This window comes from Neovison vison, chromosome 1, assembly GCF_020171115.1.
Source record: "Neovison vison isolate M4711 chromosome 1, ASM_NN_V1, whole genome shotgun sequence".
Lineage (NCBI taxonomy): Eukaryota > Metazoa > Chordata > Mammalia > Carnivora > Mustelidae > Neogale > Neogale vison.
The window spans coordinates 208,543,953-208,558,094 of NC_058091.1; the positions used below are offsets into that span (position 1 = coordinate 208,543,953).

At 39.4% G+C, this 14,142-nt stretch overlaps 1 protein-coding gene across 2 annotated transcripts in view; it reads right to left on the minus strand.

Annotated features, from left to right (window-relative positions):
* Positions 1 to 5,809: 5,809 nt before the first annotated feature.
* XRCC4 (X-ray repair cross complementing 4) overlaps positions 5,810 to 14,142 on the minus strand; it is a 269,572-nt gene continuing 261,239 nt past the window's right edge. Inside the window, exon 9 of one of the 2 annotated variants that reach the window (XM_044266115.1) lies at positions 5,810 to 6,324. The gene's annotated coding sequence lies outside the window, so the exon portion shown is untranslated. Of the gene's footprint in view, positions 6,325 to 12,994; positions 13,033 to 14,142 lie in introns of those variants that run through there. The other variant, XM_044266114.1, reaches the window with a different exon arrangement.

Consider the following 14,142-nt stretch of genomic DNA (forward strand, 5'->3'; position numbering starts at 1 on the left):
GAAAAACAGTATTCATTATTTTTTCACCACACCCAGTGCTCCATGCAAGCCGTGCCCTCTATAATACCCACCACCTGGTACCCCAACCTCCCACCCCCCCACCACTTCAAACCCCTCAGATTGTTTTTCAGAGTCGATAGTCTCTCATGGTTCACCTCCCCTTCCCATTTACCCCAAAGCACATACCCTCCCCAATGTCCATAACCCTACCCCCCTTCTTGATTGGGCTTGGTACAGCTTAAAATGGTTTGTAGATGCCCCCATACTTTCTTTAATAAATGGCCCAACAGCCCTAGTTGGGGAGAAATAAAGTGATATTGAACCATTTGCCTGGTTAAGTATATAGATTGAGGCTGACCCAGCGGAAGTGTGTGGGGGTTTCCTTGGAGAATTTACAGAATCTTTTCTCAAAAGAAATCCTGGAATATGCAATGGGTCAGGAGGCAAAATTTAGGATAAGGAGAGGAGGAACTTTTCCTTTGAGTCTCATGATGACTGGGCTTAGTAGAGGAGAAGAGTAGAGAATACCACTGAGAAGTGTGCATATGAGTGTGCTAGATGGTAGATGTTGATAAGCTGGTTCTTGTAATATGATCACATGTGACTGGTTACTCCCTATGCGTCTGGCCACAGTACATTAAATGAGTCAGTGAGGTACACTTTCCTTGTAGTATTCCCAACCTTTCAGGTTTTCAAGTAGCTGGTGTGAACAAAATGATGACTACAGAATGACCACCAAATTCAGCAATCTGGAAGTTATTAGAGAGCTTGATAAGGTCTTATTTAAAGTAAGTAAGCTTGATCTGCTGGGCTACGGGAATCAAAGAAGGTTGGCCACCCTGTTTTAGGATGAAGCAGTACAGTGGGGAGGCAGTATGGTGGGGCAGGAGCAGCAGCTTAAGGAAACCTATTCTAGGCAGATCAAGGAGTAAGCAGTGGTCCACAGAAGGAGCAAAGACCTAAGCTGCAAACCATATGGATAGCTGAAATGATAAATGCCGACCAGGATGCACCTGAAGAGGGGACAACCCAGTGGTCACACAGGGTGATGGCTGAGGTCTTTATTTTGGATATTTAAAAACACGGGGGCATAAATACCTCTTCAAAGCAATGATTTCATTTCCTTTGGATATACATCCAGAAGTATGATTACTGGAACACATGGCAGTCCTATTTATAATTTCTTAAGGAACCTCCACACTGTTTTCCATAATGGTTAAAGCAATGTGCATTCTCACCAGCAAAACACCAAAGTTCCCTTACCTCCACATCCTCATCAACACCTGTTATCTTTTGATTGCTTGCTGACAGCCATTCTAAGAGGTATGAGGTGCTATCTCATTGTGGGTTTGATTTTTATTTCCCTGAAGATTAGTGATATTGACCATCTTTTCATATCCCTGTTGAGCATCTGCATGTCTTCTTTAAAAATATGTCTATATGGTCCTTTCTCAATTTAAAAATTGTTGTTTAAATAAATATAAATTCCTTATATATTTTATATATTAATTCCTGATTAGATATGTGATTTGAAAATATCTTCTTCCATTTCACAGGTTGCCTTTGCATTTTGTTGACAGTTTCCTTCACTGTCCAAAAACTTTTTAATATGATTGTAGTTCCATTTCTTTATTTTTGCTTTTGCTTTGTATCAGTTTCAAAAAATCATTTTTAAGACCAATGTCAAGGAAATTACCCCTTCTGTTTTCTTCAAGGAGTTTTATGGTTTTAGAGCTTACATTTAAGTTTTTAAGTTATTTTGAGTTGATTTTTATGTACGGTATAAAGATAAAGGATCCTATTTTGTTCTTTTGCATGTGGCAATCCAGTTTCCCAAGACAATTTATTGAAGAGACTATCTTTACCTATTAAGTATTCTTGGTGACTTGTCGACAATTAATTCATTACTATTATTCACAGCAGCCAAAATATAGAAATACACTAAGTGTCTGCCAGCAGATGAATGAAAGAAAATGTAGTATATATACACAATGGATTATTATTCAGCCTTTAAAAAGAAGGAAATCCTGTTATTTGAAAGAATATGGATGAAACTGGAGGACTTTATGGTGAGTAAAATAAGCCAGACACAGAGCGATAAATATCATATGATCTCAATTAAATGTTTGATCTCAAATAATAATAATAAAAAAAAAGACCTGAGGAAGTGGTGATGCAACATGGGGGCTTAAGTGGGTAGGAGAAGAATCCATGAAACAAGATGGGATAGGGAGGGAGACAAACCATAAGTGACTCTTAATCTCACGAAACAAACTGTGGGTTGCTTGGGGGAGGGGGGTTGGGAGAAGGGGGGTAGGGTTATGGACATTGGGGAGGGTATGTGCTTTTGGGTAAATTGGAAGGGGAGGTGAACCATGAGAGACTATGGACTCTGAAAAACAATCTGAGGGGTTTGAAGTGGCGGGGGGGTGGGACGTTGGGGTACCAGGTGCTGGATATTATAGAGGGCACAGCTTGCATGGAGCACTGGGTGTGGTGAAAAAATAATGAATACTGTTTTTCTGAAAATAAATAAATTGGAAAAAAAAAAAAGACCTCCCTGAAAACATGGAATCCAAGTAGAAACATGAAAATAAGGAAGTGAATATGTATGTATTATCTGAAGGGAAAAGCATTCCAACTAGAGGATCAGCATGTTCAAGGCACAGTAATGACATGACTGTGAGTGGAAGAAAGATAGAGCAAAAGAGACACTGTAGGAGGTAAAGCCAGAGACATGGAGTTGGGAGCAGATCATTAAAACCTTTTCAGAGATGGTAAAGATCTTGAGTGTGCAGAGATGGCACAGAAGAGTTTTGAGCAGAGAAGAAACATGACCTGATATTTTTTAAATTAAATATTTATTTATCTGAGAAAGAGAGAGAGTGTGGAATAGGTGGAAAGGGGCAGGGTGAGAGGGGGAGAGAGAATCTCAAGCAGGATTCACGCTGAGCACAGAGCCCGACACAGGCCTCAATCCCAGGACCCTGAGATCATGACCTCAGCCAAAATCAAGAGTTGGATGCCCAATGGACTAAGCCACCCAGGCGCCCCTGCTCTGATATTTTTAAATGGTTACTGGCTGCTATGGGAAGAGACTGCAGGGAGACTAGTCAGGAGTTCCATATGTACTGCTAATAACCGAGGTAAAAGAGGATGTTCACTTATTCGAGCTCTGAAGTTGGTAAAAAGAAAAAAAGAAAAAAAAGTCAGACTCTCAGTGTCTGTTGCTCAGGAACTGGATATAGGATGTGAGAGAAACAGATGAATCAAGGATGTCTCCAAAAGAGGTTTTGCCTGGGCAGCTGAAGAGAGCTGTTATTTAGGAAATAGAAAAAGCTGGTAAAGAAGTATGTTTGAGGAGAAAATAAAGCATTTAAAGTTAGATTTACCATTTCTATTGTACATCCAAGAAGAGAGGCCAGGAGGCAGTTGGCAATTTTCATCCTGTAAAAGTTACTTAAAGCCATAACTAGATGAGACCACTTAGTCAACAATGTGAAGAAGTCTGAGGACTGATCCCTTTACAGAGATTGGGAACATTAGAAGGAAGCAAAAAAAAAAAAAGGAGTAAAAAGGAATAGCCAGTGGAACAGGAAGAGAACCAAGAGAAAACAATGAAGCAGAGATGAAGTGTTTTAAGTTATGAATGTTTCTGTGTGATTAAGATGAGAACAAAAATGACCCATGACTGTAGCACACCTCAGTTAAGACTGTGACTTGGAGATTTAGAGATATTCTAAATCTAGAGTGGTTCGCTAATTAGGTAGAATAATAACCTATGTATTAATAAGTCAACTCAAGGTGAAAATACGTGGGCCTGTTAAAAAAATAATCAAAAATGACATATCTGATCAAAATATACCACCAGTGGTGGCAGAGGGCATATGCTGAGGAGTGGTCTGTCTACAGTTTAATTCAGTTATTATTTGGAGCCCCTTCTAGAAAAGTGGAAAGTTGATTTATAGTTATGGGAATTAAGGGAGGTCATACGGTCTCTCTCTGTTGACACAGTCTCCAACACTGAGGCCATCAGAAAGACCATCTCAATGACTATTTTTCTTTAGTTGAAGTTAGTTATAAGGAATCCATTTACTCAGTTTTATTCTGTTCAGATTTTTGTTCTTATCTTGGCACTTCAGGATATCTGTGAATGCAATTGGTAGTGAGTCTACGAGATGGAGTTTGTTCAAGATGGGCATATTTCTCTAGTTTGTGAATTGTGGGCCAAAAATGGAATGGTAGCTCTGAAAATGAAAGCCAGGCACAGAGGTTTGTTGTTAACTTTCATGAAGGGACCTATAACAATTTAAGTGTCTCACCCTTTTGGGACTAAAGACATCATGCTTTCCCATGACCTGAAATGGAAAATCATTCTAGTGTTTCTGGGACAGCACAGAACACACACTACGTGAAGCTGTCATAAAATATTTTACTTGTTTTATCTTACTTTTTCCTCCTGCTAGTTCCCTTTATTTTGGCAAGAGGTAGGATGTGATGACCTAAATGAGGCTTTTCCACATCTAATTTCCAGATTTGGGGACAGAAGGTTTACTTTCCTCTTTAAAAACATATGAACTTCCAGAAGTGACCCAGAAAGAGTCCCACTGAAGGCAAATGTCCTATCAGTTTTAGCATGATCTGCAACACTTTACTGGAATGGGATTTCCATTACCTCTTGAGCAGACTGGTCACATGAAGGAAATTTACAGTACCCTAAGTGGTACTTCCTGAGGTGATGGGTCTCCCACCTAACAGCCTTGGAGCACAAGTCCCACAAAGCATAATGCTTTCTGCATACAGACCTATAAATGCCCACTACAGACTTCACCAAATAAGCCTCCTCTGCCTACAAGGTTCTACAAGTCTATGCAGGCAATTCAAACAAAACTGTGTCCGTTTCTCTTCACTTTTTTTCCTAAGCTCACACCCCTGGGTTTTGGTTAACATTTAAAAAAGATATTTAAAACTGCACTTCAGCCACCTTGTAAAATGAAAGAGTACATTGTACAGGCACCAAAGGTACACGTCAGTGCTTTTATCAAATTCCGGGTCCTGCTCTACTGCACTAATTGGAACCATGTGTTGAAAATGCAAGACAGGACTTTTTCAGCTGTTCTTTAATTAAATAGAATAAAATAAGGACAAAACCTCACATTTCTTTATAAAGGGAGACTGCTGGGTTGTTCTTTTAGCAGGACTGACAGATGATCCTGAGTGGGAAGTCAGCCCCTGTGTCAGGGCTCCAGGGCCATTGGTAGTCATTTTTTTTTTTTGGGTAGTCATTTTAATATTTAAGATATTCTCAAGGATTCCATGATATGGTTTAGCTACATTCAGAAAATGCCTGATTGCAAACGCTTCTCTGATAAGGAGACTAAGGGAAGTCATAGAAAGCCCAATTATTTTCAAGTACACTAGAAGACTGACTCATGAAGATTCTTTTTGATCTTTGTATAAAGTTCAGTCACTGCAAAAGTCATCAGTGAGGTGGGAAAAGTGCCTCCTCACGCACTTGCTCACTGAAATCTATGGGGAAAGAGTGGCCAATATGAGTGAGTGTGTGTCTAGCAGAAAGACTTCGAAAAATGCAGTCTCGAGTTTTCTCTTGAAACTTGAAAAACAAAATGTAATTCGATTTTTTTAGAAGTGTTATTTCTGCCACTTTATTTTGGGGAAAAGGATACTCTATACTTTAAATTGTCCCGGGATCAAAATCCCAGGGAATAAAAGGTTAGTTCACAGTGTCTCCTTTCAGGATATGAGCCCCTCTTTCATGATGCTTTATGGTATTTCACATTCACTGAATGGCACCAGTGTATTGAACTCCACTCCCTTCCTCCCGTACAAGTTTTAGATCCAGAACTGGAACCTCTGCACAAAGTGTTGAAGCCTTAGGAAGGAGATGAGAATATTGCTTCCAACAGCACAGTGGCACCTACAGCCTCCAAAAAGAGGTGATGAAGTGAATTAATGAGGACAGCAACAGCAATTCCTCCAAAGGTGTATATAAACCGCATTCTGTAGGACACGGGAGTGTCAAAGCAGGGCTGGAATGTTCAAGAAAGGAGGGCAATTTCACAAGAGGTTAAAAATCACTCCTAAAGGAAATGGTGAAACCACTTTTGCTTGTATCAAAGCCCAAGCCCCAGGCACTAGAAAGGGGTCTTTCTGTTGCGGGCCGTTGTGTCACTCTACCATCAGGAGTCTTTCTCAACTTCCGAAGATTGCTGGAAAAATTTCATCTGTGGATGTTGCTTAGTATGAAGTGGAACTTGACAATCTTCCAGACAGGATGGGAACCACATCAGAGAGTTACACAACCTGCAGAGAAGTGGGAGAGACCTCTGGGTGCCTGTGGTTTTGCCCTTACGTTGTCTTCAGATTGCACTTTCAAAAGCACAAATTGCATCAAGTCACTCCCTTTCTTCTTTTAAGATCCTTCTACAGTTATTCATTCACATTAAAAATCCATGAGGAGCCACACTACCTTCTCAGCCTCACACTGCACCTTTTTTCTCCCTTCACTCCAGCCACAAAGCACTGAAGATGCCACACTCCCCCACTCCTCTGTGCCTCACACATGGCCGAGTGCATCTCAGCCCTCTGTCAAATCCTCAGTCATCCCAGAAGTTCAGTTCAAACATCGTCTATCTATTCAGGTCTCCCTCTCCCACAACCTCTACTTCCTGTACCCTCCCAACAAAATAAGTGCTAAAGAAGTGATTCTTCTTGTGCCCTCTGAGCTTCCTGGGCTCCTCTCTTGGAGCACTTGTCACACATCTTGATTGTGTACATATCTGCCTCCTTCCTTGGTCTAGACTTTCAGGTATTATGAGACAAGATGATGTCACTCATTCTTATATCCCCAGTGCCAGGAAGAGAGCTTGACACAAAGTGTTCAGTAAACATTTGGTGACTGAATAAGCACATATACACTAGGATCTGCATTCTTCTAATCATAGTTGAGAATTTTATGTAAGCTGAAGGACACAGGGCAGATTCCTATGTCCTCGCACATAGCCCAAAGTTCAAATTTTTGAGATGAATGATTACTGACACATAGGGTGGTGACAGTGAAAACACACATTGAATTACTACCACTGAAAAAACTTTACTTAACATTTGCTGAATGCAGGCAATTACGAAAGCTATTTATATCAGATATGATAGGTTAGAGCTATAATGGAAAAAACAAAGGAAGAAAGAAACCTCTTCAGAAATGGCAATATTTTATACAGAAGTCCTCAAGAAAGTACTAGTATTTGTTTTATTATATACTTTCCTTTTTCTCCCACCTTCATCAAATGCTGTGATTCTTGCGGAACATAAAATTCTTATTAAGCAAGCATAGCCTTTGGATGACATGTTATTGAGTCTGAAAATCTGTCTCTATGTCATAAGTAACCACACTTTGAGAGTCTAAATCATAAGGAAAGATAACCAGTTATTGCCAACATAGAGTTGCAATTTTATCTTCTAGGGAAGAATATGAATACATGAATGAATGGGTGAATACATATACATACTTAAAACTCTGGGATAGATTTTTCTTTTCCCTAGACAGCACTTGGGCAGATGCTTACAATGTTTTTCTCCAGAGTTCCTCCCTTTTTTATACTTCAGTGGCAAATCTGCCTCCCTTCTGAGAGTCACATTAATTTTTTAGATAGGTCAATACCTTCATTAGGTCTTGCTTTCTTAGAACTCATGCCATCTTTTTAACATGACATTACATATATTGTGAGGGCAGATGGTATTATCTCAACACTTAACACGAGCAACAGTGTTACACGAAAACCCATTGCATGACTACCTGATAAATACATGGGATGATCAAAATTTAGAGAGAGCTAAATAGTTCTTCATAAGAAAATAACAGCAATTTGGGGAAAGCTGAGAGGGGATGGATAGTAATATGGCAAGAGGTTGGACTCTAAGGTGACATGTTGGCAATGGAAAATTCAGGAAGTAGGAAAGCCAGAAGACTTTAAAGAATAGAGTCACAGTACAATCAAATATAAATTGTTCATTTTCCTTGAGGTAAACTACCTCTCTCTGACCCAAACCTCCAATAAATTCCACTATATACAGAGATTTCTCAGTGCTTTTGTCATGGAAGTCAAAGAAAAGGAGGGGAGATCCAGGCTGAGTAGCATGGAGAAGAGAAAAAAGAAAATCAGTTTTACTGTAAAGCATAAGTGAGATTCTGAATCCAGTGGTAGCAGGAATTCAGAGCAGAAATGGCCATGAAAATAAATCCTACAGGAATTCACAAAAATCTTGGGATAAACACGAGACCTCAGAAAGGACCACAAATGGGGAGCTTGAGCTAATAAATTTCAGAGAGAGTCAACTTAGCCAATCATCTGGTTTTACATACTGTATGCTGATCCATTATGTGCTGATTTTTTTTTTAAGATTTTTATTTATTTATTTGACAGATTGAGATCACAAGTAGGCAGAGAGACAGGCAGAGAGAGGAGGAAGCAGGCTCCCTGCTGAGCAGAGAGACCAACACGGGGCTCGATCCCAGGACCCTGGGATCATGACCTGAGCTGAAGGCAGAGGCTTTAACCCACTGAGAAACCCAGGCGCCCCCACTATGTCCTGATTTGATAGTGTAATAGTAACACTCACGATAAGGGCTTCTATACATGCTTCACTTACTGTGCAGCAGGCTCTGTGCTAAGTTTATCTGCATCATCTCATTTGATTTTCATTGCATGGATGAGAAAATTCAAGTTCAGAGAAAATAAGTCTGTTGCCCAGACTCAGACACTTAACAGGTGGCAGACACAGTGCAGAAACGTGGCTTAATCTCGTTCTCAAATCCACATCCATAATTCCTACTTATTCTGTTAGGAAATTCCAGCCAGGAGACACCAGATTTTTTGTGCCTTGTATATACTAAAAGCTCCTACAAATGTAAAGTTGTCACTCTACATTATTCTACATGAGCTTTATTAGTCAGCTATTGTTGAAATACCATTATATAACAAACTAACCAAATCTTAGTGGCTATGAGTAACAAGCTATGGTTAGCTTGTGGTTAGCTCATGGTTAGCATGGTTGACTATAGTTCAGTCTCTAGAATGGGGTCAGATGGATGGCTTTTCTAAAGGTTTCAGGATATCGAGTTTGACTCCAGATTAGGAATGAGTTCAGTTCTGCTCCATATCTCATCAGGCACCCAGGCAAGAGGGACAGCAGCTACCTGGGGCACGTTTTTCTCACAGCAGAGGTTAGAAGCTCCCAGAGGAAAAAACAGAAACATGTAATATCTCTTAACTCCCAGGCTCAAAAACTGGTATATTTTTATTTCACCACATTTTACAGCCCAAAGAAAGTCAAAGGAGCGGTGGTGGTGGAGAGTAAATATTTACTGACAATAATTTAATCTTCCATAGTAATCTAAGTACTCCTCTGTAAACCCAGTTCCTCAGAGAGGTATACTGTATCTCTTCAAGAAGTAGAACAAGACTGTTTCCAACATTACTTAGTAGAGGCTCTGAAAAATTTTCAGATAAATTCCCTAAATGTTTGCAAAGCACAATGACAAAGCATACTGCTCCCATCATCACTACCAGCATCTCATCCTCATAAGGGATCTAAAAGTCTCACTAAGTTTTCAATCACATCAAGTATGAGAGAAAGAGACAGAGAACCCATTGTCATCATGTAAGAAGGCGACACCTTGATGGTAATCTTTTCACTATTTGGTAAGATCAAGAAAAATTATACTGCTTTGTATTCTTTAAAGGATTAGCATACACATTAATCTACCAATGGTGGCAACTTGGTGGCACTTTACACTTAAAATTCACTTTCACATAAAATTCACAGTACTGTTCTCTGTTGCCAAAGATCACAGATATTTCATACTGTCACTGAAATCTATCAATGAAAAAAAAAAATAAAATCCATCAGTGATTTGAAGACACATCTAATGTAGGTCTGTCATATATAATGGCATTTTAATGAATTTTAAGATTTATATTATAAAAACTATATAAATTTTAATTATTAAAGTGGTTTTACTTTCCTGGCATATTCTAAAGTTTATCTATACCAATCTAGATTAAAGCACACTTGAAATATTCTTTTAATGGTAGTGTTAACGCATTACAACTTATTAATTAAAGAAAATAAAATTTAATTAAATTGTTCAGTGGAGAACATATTTGATATCCTTATTAGCTGGGTACTTTTTGCTTTGCTTTAAAGAACCATTTCACTAGTAAGACCTCAGAAAAGGGAGGAGTAATTCTTGGAGACATGCCTGTAGGGCAACTGGCTTTGAACTACAGAAGGACCTGAAGTTGCTCCCCACCCCCGCTACGATCTCTGTCCCTGTCAGTCTCACTGATCACATGACACTTCTGCTCTGCCTCGTCTTTCTTCTAATCCATCTCTGTGCTAACTTATACAGCGGCTTTTTCAGTGAACTCAAGTTCGGCCACACCATGAGGGTCCCACTTCTTTCCCTGGTCTAGTCAGCTATGGATCGGGTTGGGAGGTGGGGCAAGGGCAGGTGCATAAAACAAGGGAGCCATACTGGACACCCTGGGATACCACCTCAAAATCCTCCAGAGCCCAGCTCAATAGCTGCCATTTCTTTGGCAATCAGATCCAGGCAGGTATTGCTCTACTTCAGGCAAGTAACGGTCCCTGTGTTGCTCTTTTTCCTGTCTAGGGCTTCCCTGAGACTGCAGCTTTGGTCACCTGCAGGAACCTGCTACATTTTAAACAGGGCCAAGTGAAATATGTGGGAACGGGGCTTCCAGGACACCCTTTACCAATGGAAACAGGAACCCATGGATAGACGCTTCCACCCTTCTGCCCCTAGATGCACAGTCCTGAGATAACTTCCAAAAGGTACCTCAGAAGATCCTGGTGGGGTGAAGCATGTCATTCATAGGCCTGGCCACCTTGATAAGGCATCCTTGCACTGGTTTTTCCTCCTTTCCATGTACATGCTTCTAGTCCAGCACTCCCACTCCCTGGGATCAGATCACCAAATAAATTGCCTGTATGCAAGCCCTTGTCCCAGGCTCAGTTTTCAGAGGAATGCAGAGTTAAGTCAGATTTTTACAAGGGTCTTGTATAAGCAGGTTCCATAAGAACTGTCTAATCCACCTACATATATTTGCCAGGCTGTGTTATTTCTAAGATAGTAATTAAGTTGGAGACTGTCTCTAAACCAAAAGTAAGTAGTTCAGGACTAGCCTATGTTCCATTAACTGGAACAGCAGCAACCAAAGTTGCTCCTGCCCTTAATGAGAAAAGCTACTACGGAGATAGGTGCAGGCTCCAATCTCCGTCTCCTCTCCTGAAGAACTAAGAGCCTCAGGGACAAAGAGACCCTCACTCAGAAAATACAGTTCCCTATGAGATTTTGTGATGAGAGTTTAGGATGAAGGGCCTCCAAAAGAGGGAAGAAAAATCAACAGATGAACAACAAAATTCTAATGAATTTCATTCAAATGCAGAGGAAAATCAGAAAGTGATAATGATGGTTGGTAAATGAAATGACATGTGGATAAGTGAAAGGGATAAAGTGAGTAGAAGGTTGGCTGGGGAGTGTTTTAGGTTGTGTAGATTAGAGAGGTGGGAGTTAGTAGTTCAGAGGACAGGCAGTTATGAAGCAACCACAAAATGCTTGTCACTTATTTTTCAAGGTAACCTCTTCTGATTGTTAAAATATGGAGAAAATCACTGCAAGCTTGTTCACAGAACACTTGGAAATGAAATCTGCCCTCCTGAAAAGCACTCATTGGAAGTTTTCAGAACAGCAGCAAAAGATTTTAATTCAGGCAATAGATAGAAATGGATAGTTCTTTTGTGACTAACATTCTCCCTTACAAAATGTGTTAACTACCTAGGTTTCGCATTTCCTGATGTATAGGCAAATTCATAAAGTCTTCATGAATTTAGATGTCAGCTAATTTCATTTTATTAAAAATGGATTCTATAAATACTGAGTGCAAGAATTAGAGACACAAAAGGAGGAGGGTTGGCTGCTTCTGGGCAGTATCTGCTGAGGACCCAATGACTGGTTTTCCTTTCTCACTCCCAGATATCCAGGAAGGACTCCACAATGTAAAGATTTCTGGCACTGTGTATCTTACCATAGAAGTGTCAGCTTGAACTAGAGAGCTGCCTTAATTATACAACTTAGCTTCATGCTAAATCCACCTGGCCAATATTCCTTCTGGGATGCCTTCTGACATGTCTCCCTCATTCTGATGACTCACAATTACAAACTTAAACATTAACCCCAAGCCCCTACCTCCACTACCTTCTGTACTCTCTCTGATCTGACAGACAGCTTTCTCCTCAGTTCACTGTACCCAACCCTACTAATTCCTCTACCCTCCTCGTTGGACCTTTTATCTTCTATGGACCCTCTCCCATAACTTTAAATTCTTCGTTCTTCTCTTTATGCCACTTACCCTACCATACTGTGATATTATAGTATATCAAAGAGTGGTTTGGAACTCCAGTCTCTGGTAGTGTTAACTCCAGTCTTAACCCCCTTCCATATACTTGCACTCTTTGAGAGCAGGTCCCAAATTTCACTTATAGAACATAAGCTCCACAGTAGCAGAGCACATTATTACTCATTGTTGTATCTACTGCCCCAAATAGAGACTGGCACAAATGTTTAACAAATAACTGGTGAGTGGTTGGATTTATCCTTTAATTCTCCATGTGGCCCAGTTCTGCATTTTGTGCATCACTGATCCTTTACATACATTTTTTTAAAAAAATCAAATTTACCCAATTAAAAGCTACTTGGATCTAAAACATAGGTTTCGGGACGCCTGCGTGGCGCAGTTGGTTGGACGACTGCCTTCGGCTCAGGGCGTGATCCTGGAGTCCCGGGATCGAGTCCCACATCGGGCTCCCAGCTCCATGGGGAGTCTGCTTCACGGAGTCCGCTTCGCGGAGTCTGCTTCGCTCTCTGACCTTCTCCTCGCTCATGCTCTGTCTCACTGTCTCTCTCTCTCAAATAAATAAATAAAAAATCTTTAAAAAAAAAAAAAAATAAAACATAGGTTTCAGTATTTTATAAATTTGAGTTATAGGTCACGAAGAAAAACTCATCTAAAGTAGTTCCCCGACCTTTTAAAACTACATAATAAAGACATCTCTTCCTGAGATAGGACTTTTTCTTTCATGAACTTCCCTAATGAGGCCTAAGTCATACCATCTGATTATAGACCAGAGCCAAGAATTACACATTTTAAGTTGAAAAAAACTTCAAAAATGCAAAAACCTTGTTTTACAACAGAGATCAAAAAAGGTCAAAAGAATTAAAAAGAAAACAAAAGTCATGCTGCTCTTCATTTCAGTGTTTTCCCATAACAATCTGTTTTTGAGTATAGACAATGGAAAAATGTGAGGAAAAATCATGGCAGAGAATGACCAGATATGGATATCTTAACACCAGATCTATAGGTATCTGTCTACATAGCACAAAATGTAAAACTATCCCTTCAATATCTCCGCTCTAGATATAAAGGAGGGAAACATAACTATGGACTTATTATGCTCTGTTCTAACCAGCTGAGTCAATCTGACAAACAGTAATGGCTGACTGTATCTCCTGTCCTGGAAAAATACTACCAAAATTTTGTAAATGCTATGAACTTTATAGATTCTGTTGTTACAATTATTAGGAAATACTCTTTGTAAATTACTCTTCTCACTGCTAGTAAGGTAATGGCCAAAATTGTTTTCTTCTTCTCTTTCACTTAAAAAATTGTACACATATGTATATATACACATACACAGTTGTATACTAATTTTGGTATTCAGATGAGATGACATTATGTTGAGATTCTGGTACTTCAGGTACAAGATCCCCTTGGAAAATTCCAAGACAAATCTCAGATTATATGAAACTCATTATTATAGTGAAGTTCCTATGTAACTGAGTAGAATTTTAGACTTACAAAGTCTATAGACTTATATTTTTATATTTTACATATTTATATTTACATTTCTTTTAAATTTTCCTTCTTAAATGGAAGCCACTATGGAAATAAAAATGCAGTAAAATTTCTATTTAAAATATTTTTTTGTTCCATTGACTTAATAAAATCCTATTTCTGATATCAACAATATGTGTAATTC